A 15,360-nucleotide genomic window follows, 5' to 3' on the forward strand; every position below is an offset into this window, starting at 1 on the left:
CTGCCTGCCTACCCCACCTTCTGTCTCATGAGCCAACAAATCTCCCTTTTTTGCCAAAACGAGGGCAAGCTGGGTTTCTGTCTTTTACACCCAAAGAAATCGATGAATGGCGTTACAGTCCCCCTAACTCAGCGGTCCCCAGCATTTTTGGTGCCAGGAACTGGCACTGGTTCTATGGAAGACTATTTTTCCCGGGGAGGTAGGGGTGGGTTAGGAGGGTGGTTTGGGGATGATTCAAGCACATTACGTTCATAATGCACTTTATTTCTATTATTATAACATTATAATATATAATGAAATAATTATAGAACTCACCATATTGTAGAATCAGTGGGAGGCCTGAGTTTGTTTTCCTGCAACTCAATGGTCCTTTCTGGAGGTGATGGGAGATCATCAGACGTTAGATTCTCACAAAGAGTGCACAACCTAATCCCTTGCATGCAGAGTTCACAATAGGGTTCACGCTGCTATGAGAATCTAATGCTGCCCCTGATCTGACAGGAGGCAGACCTCAGGCAGTAATGCAAGCGACGGGGAGTGGCTGTCAATACAGATGCAGCTTCCTTAGCTTGCCTGTGGCTCACCTCCTGCTATGCCACTGGTTCCTAACAGGTCACGGACCAGTATAGGGGTTAGGGACCCCTGCCTCTACTCTTCCCTTCTTCCTATATGGCTCAGAGAGGTGAAGTGATCTACCCAAGGTCACATAGCAGGAATTGAAACGCAGTACTTCTCAACCTGTTCAAGGTTTAGCAGGGGCCTCTGGGATCCACCAACCAGGTTTGTGATGAAGGGAGAGGTGAACTCAGAGCAGTTTTTGGGAGACTGAACAGCAAAGTGGTAGGGAAAGTTGGTCTCAGACCCAAGATATTACAGAAAATTACCCCTGGATGGAATCTTCCAAATTGAATTGTGCTTTAGGGCACTGTTAGAATAATGAGTCTCCTCACCATATCCTAATCCCTGGAACCTGTGGCTCTGTTACTTTAAATGCTTAAAAGAGAGTTTGCAGCTGTGGTTAAATTAAGGATTTGGGCTGGGCGTAGTGGCTTACGCCTGTAATCCCAGCACTTTGGGAAGCAGGTAGATCACTTGAGGTCACAAGTTCAAAACCAGTCTGGTCAACATGGCGAAACCCTGTCTCTACTAAAAATACAAAAATTAGCCGGGCGTGGTGGTGTGTGCCTGTAGTCCCAGCTACTCGGAAGACTGAGGCTGAGGCAGGAGAACTGCTTGAACCCAAGGAGTCGGAGGTTGCAGTGAGCCGAGTTCGTGCCACTACACTCCATCCTGGGCAACAGAGTGAGACTACATCTCAAAATAACAACAACAATAATAATAATAGACTTGGAGATGGGGTGATGACCCTGGTTTATCAGACGGGCCCAGTGTAATCACAAGGGTTGTTATAAGAGGTTAGGCAGGAAGGTCAGAGTCAGAGAAGGTGATGTGAAGACACAGCAAAGGTTGGAGTGGTGTGGACTGAGGAGCCAAAGAATGTAGGTGGTCTCCAGCGGCTGGAAGAAGAAAGGAAATGGATTCTCCCTTCTGGCCTCCAGAAGGAATGTAACCCTGTGGTCCATTTTAGACTTCTGACCTCCAGAACTGTAAGATAAATAAATGGGATGGTTTTAAGCTACCAAATTTGTAGTTACGTGTTACGGCAGCAATAGAAACTCCTGAATCTCCTTGGCAGCATTTCCACCAAGTTACCATCCATCCTCGTCTTGAATGCCTCCAGCGACGGGGATATCACTACCAATACAGTCACCCTGTTTCCTTTCCAGCAAACTCTTTCTTCTCCCAAACCCATCCTCTGTTAACTATCCACCCACTGCACCCCTATCTCAGGCCCCAGTTCTTGGAGCGAAAAGGACAGACGGACACAATCCCAACCCCTTGTGTATCAGGCTTTTGTAGACAGATAATAATTCTCTTCCCCAAGCTTAACAATCTCCAGCTTTTTCCCTCGATCAGCTTGTTATAAAGGTCTAAAAGCCAACTGTTTCTGGATGAGGCCCTAGGTAATCATTTGCAGAGTGGGATCTCCCAACCCAAGGCCTCCCGTCCTGAGGAACGGATGACAAAAACCTTACAGAGTATCCTCCTTCCAACGATAATTCTCCAAACCCCGTCCCCTACTCCTCCAGTGCCCTATTCACAACCCGAAACATCCGACCGGTGTTAGTAATAGTTCATAATAATACCACCACTTGAGGCTCAGAGCCTGGCCAGGCGGCTAGAATTTAGCAACGTTTTTTCGTTTTCATTGTGTTTATTTCTGTTGAAGGTAAGGGAAACTGATTTTCCATTTAAATTATCTGTGTATTCAGTAGAAAGCGCCAGTTTTGAGAGCAGCAGTGAGTCTCGGCTGCACCGGGTGGGTTTGGTTGTGGATAACCTAAGCTGCCGGCCGGACTCAGAACTGCCCCGGACGCCGCGTCTGGGTTCTGGCTGTCGAATGTCGTTGAAGCATGAGAAGAACTACATCAGATTCCAAAGGGTCTTGTCTTTACGGGAAGTCAGGATGGCCGAGCGGTCTAAGGCGCTGCGTTCAGGTCGCAGTCTCCCCTGGAGGCGTGGGTTCGAATCCCACTTCTGACAAGTGACATTTTCCGGCATTTTAAAAGAGAAATCTTAGACGACCCCCGCCACTCCAACAGGGGAAGTACGTTTTACAATCCAAAGTCAAATGAAAGTCTGTCAGGAAGAAAAAGTCCGACAGGACGTAGTGGTGCGATTCTGAGCTCCCTACTTCTGAAGAGGTTGAGGCGGGAGGATCTCGCCACTGCACTCCAGCCTGGGCGACAGAGCGATTCTTTTTTAAAAAAGAAAATGCTCGTTAATAAGAAAAAAGTCGTTTTGTGAAAGAATAAAAAGATTATGAGAATATACACTCAAGCCATCATAACCTCATTAATCTGCGGTCTTGATGAGAAAAGTAATGAAGCTCTGTCAGAAGTGGGATTCGAACCCACGCCTCCAGGGGAGACTGCGACCTGAACGCAGCGCCTTAGACCGCTCGGCCATCCTGACTGCTTGTGACACGTTTTGCAACAAGCTTCTTCACAAGCGCTGCAATGTGCGCATGCGTAGCGGACAGCAAAGACCCAGGCCTAGTTCTCCGCCCGGCGTTGGGTAGAGCGAGATACACTCACTTGCTCCAAGGGGCGTGGAGCGATGGGACGAGGAGGGTCAGCGCGATGCACCTAGGCAACGCCAGAGGGTGCGCAAGGTCTACTAGAGAAGGCCGAGACCGAAGACTATTACTTTAATACACATGCATTCGTGCCTCCAGAATGTATTCATTCTGCATGCATACATGTACTATTCATGTCAGCTTTGATTCCTGAAATCTGCAAGCAACCTTGCATTTCCCTTGTGCATAATGCAATCAAGTCCGTATATCTGCACTGATTTGTAGACATTTCCGTGGGCTGGCGCCCAATCTAGGTAAAGCCTGGTTATTGCAAGGCCGCCTGGCACTCTTACCGCGCTCTCCTTCCGAATACTCGCCCCAGCTGCAGGTTCACATTTGTATGTGTGTTTAACTCATTTACTCAGGCTCCGGAGTAGAACGAGGCCTGCAGCGGCACAGCCAGACCCGCCCTATTCCTATGTCCACAGTGCCCAAACCGTGCCCGGCACACAGTATGTACGCAGGGAAGATCCCGTGGATTCATTCTTCCCTCACTTCCTCTTTCCTGCATCCCCTCATTTCGTGACTCATCTCTTTTCCTGGCCCTTGCAGCATCTTCCTCTCTTCCCTTCCGCCCACTCTAGGCTTACGCACGCAGCGCACAGGCTGTTTCCAGGGGCCAGAAGATCTCCGTACCCAGAGGGTGCCCTTCACCATGAGATTTCTAGGATCTCAGGGTGCTAGGTCGCAGACCTGGTGTGTAACAATTACACATTAATTAATGAATTCCCTCATTAATGACTCATGTTCCTACAATGGCAGCTGCTGCCCCTCTCTGTACACAGGCACTAACAGAGAGGGTCCGAGACCCTCGGACATCTGTGAGCCGACTCTGGAGTCCCCAGGGGTCAGGCCCAGCGGTGTGAGCTGTGGGGTCACATTAACCTCTTAGTGCCCTCGGACTTGTCTGAGATGGTATCACAGAGCGGCCCTAGCCAGAGAACAGCAGCCCTTACCACCCTTGGATCAGATTCCCTTTAGATCTTTGGAGCTTGGGATGCAGCCCCTTGGGGGTGAGCAGAGGTCATGGTTATCTGAAAGACGATGAAACCCTCCTCTTTCCCCGTCCCAAATGTCCTCCCCTCATTGACTGCCAGAATTTTCCTTTAGGTTTAGCACTAACCTCTTTTGTGTCCTCTTCTAAAATAGAAATTGCCCTGGAAGCTGGAAAGAAAGTCAACAAACATTTATTAAGCATGTGCTATGTGCCACTCTTCTAGATGCTGTGAACGAAACAGAATTTCCACTCTCAAGATACATTCAGGCATGGAGCAAAAGGAGAAGGATAAGAAACAGGCGAACAGTTACGTCCAGGTGTTGTTAAATGCTGGGTAGAGGATGCATCAAGAAACTCATGAGAGACTTTAAAACAGGCAAAAAAGAGAGCTGGATGTTCTGTCTGGAGCACCCATCGAGCTGTCTGATTCCATAAGGGCTTACACCTTTCATTACTTTTATGTCCAAATAATTCTTGTTCACAGAAATGCAGGTGAATTTTGTTAGGGTAAAATGCAATTGATCATTGTCCTGTGGATATTGACCAATTTTGCAATCTACTTATAAATTCATTTCAGCATTCCTGATTGTCAATATATGTGTGTCTTTGAATTCTCTTTTGAATTGGCTGTAACATTGAACAGGTCCTCCCATTAATTAATGACTAAAATAAAATCTTTGACATGTTCATTTTATATTTATATCAGAATTATGATTTTATATTAAAAATTATCCTTTTGGCCAGGCGAGGTGGCTCATGCCTGTAATCCCAGCATGTTGGGAGGCTGAGGTGGGTAGATCACGAGGTCAGAAGTTCAAGACCAGCCTGGCCAACATGGTGAAACCCCATCTCTACTAAAAATACAAAAATTAGCCAGACATCGTGGCACGTGCCTGTAATCCCAGCTACTCAGGAGACTGAGTAAGGAGAATTGCTTGAACCCAATAGGCGGAGGTTGCAGTGAGCTGAGATCACACCATTGCACTCCAGCTTGGGTAACAGAGTGAGACTCCGTCTAAAAAAAAAAAAAAAAAAAAAAAAAAAAAAAAAAAAAAACCCTTTTAACAGTGATCAAGAGTGATTGGGGCTCTCCTAGGCAGGGTGGTTAGGGAGGGCCTCTGTGAGGAGCTGACACTGAGTTCAAAAGGAGAAAGACAAGCACTATCCAAGCTGCAGGTGGCAGCATTGCAGATGAAAGACATAACTGGTGCAAAGGCTCTGAGGCAGAGAGGAATATAGTCTGTTGCAGGGACAGCAAGACCAGTGTGGCAGGGGTAAGGTTATGGGAAGGTTCAGACCATATCACACAGGGCTGGAGTGCCAGAGAAAGCAGTTTGGATTTTCTTCTGTGATGGAGTAACTGGTGTGTTTTTGTTTGTTGTTGTTGTTGTTTTGAGACAGGGTCCAGCCTTGTCACCCAGGTTGGAGTCCAGTGGCACAATCTTGGCTTACTGCAGCCTTAACCTCCTGGGCTGAAGCAATCCCTGCCTCAGCCTCCCAAGTAGCTGAGACTACAGGAATGCACCACCACACTTGGCTAATTTTTGTACTTTTTGTAGAGATAGGATCTTGACATGTTGCCCAGGCTGGTCTCAAGCTCTCGAGCTCAAGAGATCCTCCAGCCTTGGTCTCCCAAAATGCTGAGATTATAGGTGTGAGCCACTGTGCCCAGCCTGGAGTGTTTTAAACAGGGGAGTGGCATGGTCTTGAGGGCCCTTCAAAGACTATCGCTTTGGCTGCTGTGTGGAGGATGGACGAGAGGCCAAGGGAAGAATTGGAAGTCCAGGGAGAAGGCCAGGGCAGGGAAGGTAAGAGATGATGGTGGCTGGACCAGGTAAGTGAAGATTGCAAAAGGTGGTAGAATTCAAGATTCAGGATGTGTTTTGGGGTAAAACAGACAAGCCCTGCTGGCTGGCTAGTGGGTGTGTGGGGTGTCAGGGTGGAGAGAGAGGATGCAGGGATGCAACAGGAGGTCACCAAAGCCATAGAGGAGCCAGGTTACTAGATGCTTGGTTTCCCTTGGAGGCAAGGGCTTTGAAGTAGGGGCTGCTAGCTTCCCACTTGCACCCCATTTTGCAGACCAGGGAGGTAAGGCTCAGGTGGGCTGAGTGACTTGCCCAAGGTCCTCTTTGGGGCAGAAGTCCTGCACTCTCCACCACTGGAACCCTCCCATCATTTCTTCCATCACCAACCTCTCTGAGTGCACATCATTTTAGAGAGGAGGAAACTGAGGTAAGGCCAGAGCTGGAGCCCACACCAGCCCCGCCCTGCCTGCTGCCCTCCTGGCCTGCCTGGGAGAAAGTGCTCCCTTGATGGGGCTCAGCACCAGGTTCCCACATAGCCCTGTCTCGTGGGTTTGCGTGGATGATCAGCGGTCCTCCCTTGACACCTTTCATGTGACAGCCTCCTGGCCTGGAGGAAGCCTTGCACCCCTAGGTCCCTGAGACCAAAATTGGGAAGGGAGGGCCGCTATTTCTGTTTATGTCCTGTTTCCACCTTATCAGCAGCCCAGACACCAAAAAAGAGCCCTGTGGGACAGGCCTCACCCATTCCCTGCTCTGGGCATTTGTCCAGCTTGGGAGAAAAAAGTCCCCTGAGTGAAGCCTAAAAAGCCCACAAGCAGCTGGGGAAGCCCCGACGTGCCTCTTCCTGTGCTTTGCCCTATTTTGCACAGATTAAGTCAGATGGCCAAATGAGGACCTAGTGTTTGTCCAGCCAAGGTGCCTGAAAGGGGTAATTCCTAGCATTCCTGGGGCTTTGGCACACATCACCAGCCCTGCCAGGGACATGTGTGGCAGGAAGCTGAGTATTAGAGAATATTTCCTTTCCATCCATTATCTCACTTAATGTTCATCACAGCACCACAAACACAGGTCATCATTTCATTACCCCCATTTTACAGGAAAGTGAGACTCAGAGAGACCACATGAATTGCCCAGAGTCACACAACTGATAAATGGAACTTGATTTGTTTGGCTCAAAACTCCTTGAGGCCAGGTATGGTGGCTCACACCTGTAATCCTAACACTTTGGGAGGCTGGGGTGGGAGGATCGTTTGAGCCCAGGAGGTCGAGGCCGCAGTGAGCTGTGATCATGCCACCTCACTCCAGCCTGGGCAACAGAGTGAGATGCTGTCTCAAAAACAAAACAAAACCCCTTCTTGAAAACTGTGTGCCTAGCATTGTGCCGAGCATTTTCTTTACATTGTCTCCTTAAAAAAAAAAAGGTCTGACCGGGCGCGGTGGCTCAAGCCTGTAATCCTAGCACTTTGGGAGGCCGAGACGGGCGGATCACGAGGTCAGGAGATCGAGACCATCCTGGCTAACATGGTGAAACCCCGTCTCTACTAAAAAAATACAAAAAACTAGTCGGGCGCGGTGGCGGGCGCCTGTAGTCCCAGCTACTCGGGAGGCTGAGGCAGGAGAATGGCGTGAAACCGGGAGGCGGAGCTTGCAGTGAGCTGAGATCGGCCACTGCACTCCAGCCTGGGCGACAGAGCAAGACTCCGTCTCAAAAAAAAAAAAAAAAAAAAAGGTCATGAGGGCCAGGCACGATGGCTCACACCTGTAATCCCAGGTGTGACTTTGGGAGGCCTAGGCGGGCGGATCACCTGAGGTCAGGAGTTCGAGACCAACCTGACCAACATGGTGAAACCCCTGTCTCTACTAAAAATACAAAAAATTAGCCGGGCATGGTGGCAGATGCCTGTAATCCCGGCTACTCAGAAGGCTGAGGCAGGAAAATTGCTTGAACCCAGGAGGCAGAGGTTGCAGTGAGCTGAGATCGTGCCACCGCACTGCAGCCTGAGCTCGACAGAGCGAGACTCCATCTCAAAAAAAAAAAAAAGAAAGAAAAGCCACGAGAGCTTGCCAATTCTCATGGCAGGATGGACTTTGAGATGCTGTTTTTAGTCCTGTTTTCATTATTGAGGAGATTTAAAAGAAAGGGTAGGATTTTCCCAGTAAGGCAGTCCAAGTAGCATGGCCAAGCTTTTGTTGTTCAGGCTCTGGTTTCCTTGGCTGAGGGTGGAGGCAGAAGCCACTGGATGCCAGGAGCGAATGCCTGTCAAGGTCCTGGTTTGGACTTCTTGACCACTGAGGGGAAAAGCCAGGCCAGCCCCAGGAAAATGGGGGAATCTGAAGGTGAAGTGGATGAGGCAGGCAAAGATGTCTAACAGGATGGAGTGGGGAAAGTTTGGTCCCTCAGGAGCCGGAGCCAAAGACTCCAAGGTCTACCCTTGGCATGGAGGGAGACAGGCGTCTCAATTTCTTGGTTATGAGTAGATCACGTGGACAGTGAGCATTTCAGTGACAACCAGAATAAACCAAGGGCCAGGAGCTCACTTCCAAGTTCTCTGGACTGCTTCTCCCTGTGCTCCCTAGGTCTTTGGCCATCCTAGGAGAACCCCAGGAATGGACGAGACGAGAGCTTACCACCCTGATAGGCAGGGAGTAAAGGGCCTTTTTTTTTTTAAATTTTTGAGACAGAGTTTCACTCTTGTTGCCCAGGCTGCAGTGCAATGGTGTGATCTTGGCTCACTGCAACCTCCACCTTCCAGGTTCAGGTGATTATCCTGCCTCAGCCTCCCAAGTAGCTGGGATTACAGGCGCCCACCACTACGCACAGATAATTTTTGGGTTTTTTTGGTATTTGTAGTAGAGACAGGGTTTCACCATGTTGGCCAGGTTGGTCTTGAACTCCTGACCTCAGGGATCCACTGCCTTGGCCTCCCAAAGTGCTGGGATTACAGGTGTGAGCCACCATGCTCGGTCGGCCAATTTTCATTCGAGCCTTCGTGGCCGAGTGCATGGACTCTGGGACCACCTGAGTTCAAATCCTGCTTCTGCCGTTTGCTAGCTCTGTGACCTCAGGGTAGTTACTTAGCCTCTCAGTTCCCCAGTTCCCCCATCTGTAAAATGGGCTTAGTACTGGTGTCTATCTTAGAGGATTGTTGAGAAGATCAAATAAGTTAATACATGCGGAGCACTTAGAATGCTTGGAACAGAGTAAAAGCTTTATGTTTTAGCCCCACAAAATAAAACAATGTGACTTTTTTTTTTTTTTTTTTTTTGAGACAAGCTCTTACTCTGTCACCCAGGCTGGAGTGCAGTGGTGCAAACACAACTAACTCCAGCCTCGACTTCCTGGGCTCAAGTGATCCTTCCACCTCAGCCTCCCGAGTGGCTAGCACTACAGCCACATGCCACCACTCCTAGCTAATTTTTGCAAAAAAAAAAAAATTTCTGTAGAGATGGGGTCTCAATATATTGCCTAGGCTGGACTTGAACTCCTGGCGTTAAGCATACCTCCCACCTCAGCCTCCCAAAGTGCTGGGATTAAAGGCATGAGCCACTGTGCCCAGTCCAATATGATAGTTCTTGTGCCTGGTGAATACTATGGGGCCAGTTTGACCTGCCAATCTGACTTTGTGGAGGGAATCTCTAGCCTGCCCTCTCCACAACCACAGTGCATCCTGACTGCCTCACCTGAGTCAGCCGTGACCAGCTCTCCAATCTCTTCCCCCACCTTCATCTCCCACCTCCATTTTTTCTGGTTTTCCCATACAAAATGCACTCCCTCGGCAGGGCCTTTGCACTGGCCGTTTCCTCTGTCTAGAGCCATCTTTTTCAAATGACTCTTCCTCAGCACATGGCTAAAGCAGCCCCCACCTCTCCTCCCACTCACTTGCTATCTGGCCCCCCATATGAGATCCGAAGTCACTGTGCTCATTGGCTGGCTTATCTGTTGATCGTGTTTCTCCCTGACTAGGCTCTGGGCTCTGCGAAGGCAGGGACCTTGGCCATCTAGTTCACCAGGGTATTCCTGGCAGGTAGGGCATTCCTGTCACATAGCAGGAGCTTGGTAAATAAATAGTACATGAGTGGGTGAACGGACAAAGGAATGAATGGATGGATGGATGGATGGATGGACGAACGGACAGACCACTGAGTCAATTCTCTGGGCTCTTCAAGTCAACTTTTTGTACCTCTCCAGGTGGAGCTTAAGAAGCCTGGGGCTCCCCCCGCTGGGAAGGCCATTCATGACCCTTGCCTTCCCCAGGAGTCTTCATCTCTGAGTCCTGTGCCCAGCCCTCCCTATTGGGATAACAGCCCTTTTGCCTGCCTGGGCTCGGGGACCTCCAGACCCTCTGGAAGGTCCGTCTGCTCTGTCTTTTTGGGCTAAAAGGTTTCTGTGTTCTCCTTAGAGCTGCACCAGTGCAGAGCTTTCTCTCAGGGTGGGCTGCATCCTTAGTGTGGGGTGTGGGATGCAGTGTCTGGGGTTGAGGCCTCTGGATGGTCTCCTGATGTGCTTCCTATGGCCATATCAGTGGCGACAAGTGGAAATGCTGCTGTTCTCCTTGGTAAGCGGGGCTGCAATGAGCCTCCCATAGTCCCCATGACCATCCCGGCCCATCCCCTCTCCGGGATTCCCCACAACCCCAAAAACTCCTGGGCACCCAGCACTAAGGCTATTATCTGCTCTCATTGGCATGTGCCCTACCAACCATCACATCTTTTGAACACTTCCGCCAGACTAAGATCATGTCTTTCCTGTTCAATCTCATACTCCAGTCCTCTTGGGAGCCTCTTTTTATTCAATCCAACCCACATTCTGAATGCACCTCACATCCCTCTCCCTCCCCACCCTGTGTGGCCCCCTTAGTCTTCGGGTGTCAAGCCTCCCGATTCTCCTTTGGGAAACCCCTCCATGGCCACTCTCGTCCCAGCCGGTAAGGTGAGGCTGACTCTCCTCTCCTGTCATGCTGGGAATGGTCAGACGACTCACATCTGACTAGTCAGCCATTCCGCCCATCTTGCCACAACGCTGATTGGTTCAGAAATGAGTGCAGAATTCCAGTTGGCCCAGTGGGAGTCCGGCCTGGGGGAACACTTGTAATAGAGAAGCTGGATGCGGGATCAGGTGCCTGAGCTGGTGGTGGCTGTCTTTGCTATGCCATCCAGAACCTACTTGAGAAGGAAAGCTGGAAAATATACCATGTGAGCTCTCTGATGACACTGACATCATTGGAACACCTGCATCTAGCTGTCCCTCAGTTTATCTCTTTTGGTCTTGTCAGTTTCATGAGTCAATGCCCTTTTTCACTTATGCCAGTTTAATATGAACCTTTGTCGCATGTAACCCAAAGACAAATACAGCCTGGACCTGCACCCGCCCACACAGTAGTCACTCACTGGCTCTTGAGCTTTTGAAATGTGGCCAGTCCAGACCAGGTGTAGTGGCTCACACCTGTAATCCTACCACTTTGGGAGGCCAAGGCAGGCAGATCAGTTGAGGTCAGGAGTTCGAGACCAGCTTGGCCAACATGACAAAACCCCATCTCCACTAAAAATACAAAAATTAGCTGGGCACGGTGGTGTGCACCTGTCATCCCCGCTACTCAGGAGGGTGAGGCAGGAGAATCGCTTGAACCCGGAAGGCAGAGTTTGCAGTGAGCTTAGATCACACCCCTGGACTCCAGCCTGGGCAAGACTCCGTCTCAAAAAAAAAGTAAATAAAATAAAATAAAATAAAATAAAAAAAGAAATGTGGCCAGTCTGAATTGAGAGGGATCATAAGTGTAAAACACAAAGTAGACTTCAAAGACAGTATGAAAACAAAAATGTAAGCTATTTTATTATTAATTTTCAATGTGATTATACTTCGGCCATGTTGGGTTGAATAAAAATATATTATTAAAATTAATGTCCACTGTTTCTATTTACTTTTTCAACGCTGCTACTAGAAAAATTTAATTTCTGGCCGGATGTGGTGGCTCATGCCTGTAACCCCAGCACTTTGGGAGGCTGAGGCAGGTGGATCACTTGAGGTCAGGAGTTCAAGACCAGCCTGGCCAACACGGTGAAACCCCATCTCTACCAAAAATACAAAAAAATTAACCGAGCGTGGTAGTGCGCATTTGTAATCCCAGCTACTCGGGAAGCAGAAACAGGAGAATCTCTTGAACCCGGGAGGTGGAGATTGCAGCGAGCCAAGATCACGCCACAAGATCCGCCACAAGATCAAGATTGCAGTGGTGCAATCTTGGCTCGCTGCAGCCTCAAACTCCTGGGCTCAGGAGATCCTGCTGCCTCACCTTCGTGAGTAGCTGGGGCTACAGGTGTTTGGCCACCATGTCTCGTTAATTAAAACAACAACAACAACAACTTTTTTTTTTTTCTTGTAGAGACAAGGTCTACGTTCCCCAGGCTGGTCTTAAACTCCTGGCCTCAAGCAATCCTCCTGCCTTGGCTTCCCAAAGTGTTGAGATTACAAGCATGAGCCACTGCTCCTGGCCCTGTGTGCATTGTGAGAGCCCAGAGCCGGTACAGTCATGTCTCCAGCCTTCCAGAGTCAGAGCCAGCCCCTAAACTGCTTGGACCCAGTGTTGCAGGCCATATCCAGGACGCAAACCCATCCAAGTGGGGCTTCCAAGGAGGGAAATGGGAACCACAACCCTGGGGAGGGGCAGGAACCGGCAGCTGCAGCCCTTTTCCACCTGTGTGGAGCCACTCAAAGTTTCGACATTTCCTCTGGAAATTCTTTTATCTTCAAAGAGCTCCCCGTTTCCCTCTGGATTTGGATATGCCTGATGCTGTTTTCTCTAGGACTGCTTGTTGCAGTCTTTCTCTATGGTTGCTGGGACTCAGATCCTAGAAGACCAACCTGTGTCCTTTGTCCTGGGGACCTCAACAGAGGATGTGCCAGCAGGGGCACAGGTGGGTCTGCCCAGGGTAGGTGCCTGGACAGGCAACAGGTGGACTCTCAGAGTCCCAGGAGGTCATCACAGGGTGGTACAAGTCAGGTCCCCTGTTCCCCAGTCAGAGACACGTTGTGTGTTGGGTGGGGAAGCTGGGGGAGTCATGTTTCCCAAAATGCACTGCTTTTGCAATGTGAAAGGAAAAAGAGCCATGAAAATTACTTTTCATTCTAAAAAAAGAACATTACTGATGCCTCCTTTGTTCTCCAAAGGTTTCAGCAGATATATAGAGCAAATTTCTTCGTTTATCAAGTTCCTCATAAAAATGAGGAAGTCTGATGCAATATTTTTCTAGGTCAGGTGGTCTGAAAAAGGTTCTGAGTTGCTGAAGGAGCTCAACGCCTTCACCTGCCCTGGGCTCTCCTCTGGTCCCTTCCCTGGTGAACCTTTCCTGACCTCCAGCCTGGGTCAGCTCCCCTGTCTGCACCAGAACCCTTGGCATGGGGTGTGTGTGTGTGTGTGTGTGTGTGTGTGTGTGTGTGTGTGTGTGAGTGAAAGAGAGAGACAAACAGAGAGAGAGAGAGAGAGGAGAGTCTTAGGCTACGTGTGTCCCCACCAGAACCCACACTCGTGTGGGCTGGGACTCTTCAATCCCCACAGATCTCAGTGCCTGCTACCTTGTAGGAGCTTTTTTTGTTTTTGAGACAGGGTCTTGCTCTGTCACCCAGGTTGGAGTACAGTGGCTGTATAATGGCTCAATGCAGCCTTGACCTTCTAGGCTCAAATGATCCTCCCACCTCAGCCTCCCGAGTAGCTGGGACTTCAGGCACGCACCACCACGCCTGGATAACTTTTGTATTTTTTGTAGAGACAAGGGCTCACTATGTTGCCCAGGCTGGTCTCGAATTTCTGGGCTCAAGTGATCCTCCTGCCTTGGTCTCCAAAAGTGCTGGGATTACAGTCACTGAGGCCAGCCTCCTTGTAGGAAGTATTTATTAATTGAAAGAATAATTGAATAAATCTCCCAATAAATCCCCAATTCAGGGTGTTTCCCCCGTATATTCACAGCACCCCAACTAGGGCCCTCAGTACTTGTGCTCAAGTCCTCAAGATTACATTTTGGGGATCCAGTTCTCTCCTGGTTAATGTCTGACTATGGAAGAGAAAGGTGTTCCTCTCTCCACCTACCCAGCTCTTCAATTGACCTCTTTGCCATCAGATTGAGTGGCCACCCTGTGCCAGCCCCAGAGACCCCATGTGGGTCTGGGGGCAGGACTGTGTGTTTTCATGAAGTTCCTAGTTGCCTCTGGAGTGTTCAGGAACCACATTTACAGGCGAGACAAATGGAGCCACGACTGAACGTTCAGGTCCCCATCCTCTGAGAACTGTTGGGAGAAAACTGAGGTAAGGGATATGGAAACGTTCAGAGAAAATGAAGAGGGTCTGGAGCGAGGGTGAGTGTAGATTCTCAGGAACAGATGGTCCCTTTCAAGCTATGTGTGCACACCTCAGGAGGCAGGAGTGGTGAACTCTGAGGTTCTTCATCAGATCTCTTCAAGGCACTAGTGCCATGTGGGTGGGAGAGGCGAGGACAAGAAGCCCTAGAATTCTGCTAGCTTGGCTGGGCGCGGTGGCTCCTGCCTGTAATCCCAGCACTTTGGGAGGCCAAGGTGGGCAGATCAGCTGAGGTCAGGAGTTCAAGATTAGCTTAACCAACATGGGGAAACCCTGTCTCTACTAAAGATACAAAAAATTAGCTGGGCGTGGTGGCACGCACCTGTAATCCCACCTGCTCAGGAGGCTGAGGCAGGAGAATGGCTTGAACTCAGGAAGCGGAGGTTGCAGTGAGCTGAAATCGCACCATTGCACTCCAGCCTGGGCAACAAGAGTGAAACTCCGTCTCAAAAAAAAAAAAATTCTGCTAGCTTATAGGCAGATCACCTGAGGTTAGGAGTTCAAGACCAGCTTGGCCAACATGGTGAAACCTCGTCTCTATGAAAAAATACAAAGATTAGCTGGGCATGGTGGCACATGTCTGTAGTCCCAGTTACTCAGGAGGCTGAGGCAAGAGGATCGCTTGAGCCCTGGAGGTGGAGGTTGCAGTGAGCCAAAATCATGCCGCTGCACTCCAGCCTGGGCGGCAGAGTAAAACTCTTTCTCAAAAATAAATACATAAAATAAAAAAAATTCTGCTGCCTTGGAATCTTGGGCAAAAGGGCAAGGGCATTGAGGGAGGGGCCCAACTTTGGCTGGGGGACAGGTGGTATCTGGTTGGCACAATAGTGTGCCTAGGATTGGGTAGAAGAGGACAGGACTTTGGCGGTGATGGCTTGGCCACGAGATGGATGTGGGGTCTCTGAGGGGTGTGCTCTGACAGAGGGTATGAGGGGAGGCTGGTGGGGATGGGTGTGTGCCAGCGTCTATGGGTGTGTATAAGTGTGTGTTTGTGTCTCTGAAAGTGAGAAC

The 15,360-nt window shown here is 49.6% G+C and overlaps 2 non-coding genes across 2 annotated transcripts; one reads left to right on the forward strand and one right to left on the reverse strand.

Annotated features, from left to right (window-relative positions):
- Positions 1 to 2,521: 2,521 nt before the first annotated feature.
- On the forward strand, positions 2,522 to 2,604 carry TRNAL-CAG (transfer RNA leucine (anticodon CAG)). The gene has a single exon. It is a non-coding gene; the product is annotated as a tRNA-Leu (tRNA).
- A 349-nt stretch (positions 2,605 to 2,953) lies between these two features.
- On the reverse strand, positions 2,954 to 3,036 carry TRNAL-CAG (transfer RNA leucine (anticodon CAG)). Its single transcript has one exon. It is a non-coding gene; the product is annotated as a tRNA-Leu (tRNA).
- Positions 3,037 to 15,360: the final 12,324 nt, after the last annotated feature.

Source organism: Chlorocebus sabaeus, chromosome 5, assembly GCF_047675955.1.
Source record: "Chlorocebus sabaeus isolate Y175 chromosome 5, mChlSab1.0.hap1, whole genome shotgun sequence".
Lineage (NCBI taxonomy): Eukaryota > Metazoa > Chordata > Mammalia > Primates > Cercopithecidae > Chlorocebus > Chlorocebus sabaeus.